Raw genomic sequence first — 1,439 nt, 5'->3', positions numbered from 1 at the left:
AGAATTCCCATGTGATTCCTTCTGACCATTTTCCAGGGATGTGAATAGCCTTGCTATCAGACAAAGTGCTTTGTCAAGTGGATTGTTGCAGATGTGGTTAGGTTAAAATGTAATACTGTATCACTTAATCTTCATTTTGACTCATTTTAAAGTTGTTGCAGTTTTTAATTTTTTTGCTTTCCTTTCTACAGAAGTTTTTCTATGTTTTGCCTTTTCATTGCTTTGGGGGTTGTTGTTTGTTTTTGGTTTTTTTTGCTGTGTTTTTCTGTAAATGAAATCTAGGATATGTAAATCTATAGAGACAGTATATGGATTCATAATTCCCTAGGCATGGACTGTCAGTTTGCTGTGCTGTGATGGCTTGTGTGTTGCTGTAATGCTGGAAACTATGGACTGGCATTTCAAATACCAGCAGAGTTATCCAAAATGAACAGGTTTCAGCAGAGCTTCTAAGAACAGACAATGAAGAATAGACTAAGCACTTCAGAGTAAATAGCCATTGAAAACCTGTGGATAGAAGTGGACCATTGTCAGTTACCAAGAACCTCCTAAATAGAAGCCAAACATTGTCAGAGAGTGCCAGAAGGTGATCTCCTCAGGGGGGAAGTCACCCAAAATAAGACGAAGGAAGGTCTGTGGTCTAAAAGTAGAGTCGACCATAATGGTACAGATGGAGTAAAGCCTGCTAGAGAAACTCAGATCTTCATTTGCGCATGAGGCCCAAGTAAAAATGAGAACTGCAAACATCAATTAATAATTGGAACTTGGAAGGTACAAAGTATGGATCTAGGAAAACCGGAAGTCATTAAAAATGAAATGATATGCATAATTTTGATATGCTAGGTGTTACTGTGATGAAATGGACAAATATTGGCTACTTTAAATCAGAAAATCATATGGTTTACTCTGCCAAGAATATCAAAAAGGACATTTCAAGAGCTATCTCGAAGTACAGTGCTGCATGTGATAGGACTATATCCATCAGAATAAAAGGAAGCCCAATCAGTACAACTATTATTCAAATTTATAGTCCAATCACTAAAATTAGTGGTGGAAAAATTGAAGAATTCTACCAACATCTTCAGTCTGAAATTGAGCAAACATGTTATCAAGATGTCTTGATAATTATTGGTCATTGGAGTGAAAAAGTTGGAAATGAAGAGGAAGAAGCAGTAGTTGGAAAATATTGTCTTGGTGATACAGATGAAGCTGGAGATCCCATGATAGGATTGTTGCAAACCAACCATTTGTTCATAGCAAATACCTTTCTTCAACAACACAAACTACTATACATGTAGACTTCTGCAGATTGAAGAAACAGAAATCAAATTGAATACATCTGGGAGAAAAGAAGATGGAGAAGCTCAATATCAGGAGCTCAAACCAGGCCAAGAGCAAACCGTGGAACAGATAATCAGTTGCTCGTATACAAGTTCAGA

The sequence above is a fragment of the Echinops telfairi genome, unplaced genomic scaffold (genome assembly GCF_000313985.2).
Source record: "Echinops telfairi isolate 266 unplaced genomic scaffold, ASM31398v2 ScPeMD7_2;HRSCAF=8, whole genome shotgun sequence".
In the NCBI taxonomy this organism is placed as follows: domain Eukaryota; kingdom Metazoa; phylum Chordata; class Mammalia; order Afrosoricida; family Tenrecidae; genus Echinops; species Echinops telfairi.
The sequence above is the reverse complement of the archived record's forward strand: the minus strand, read 5'-3'. Positions refer to the sequence as shown.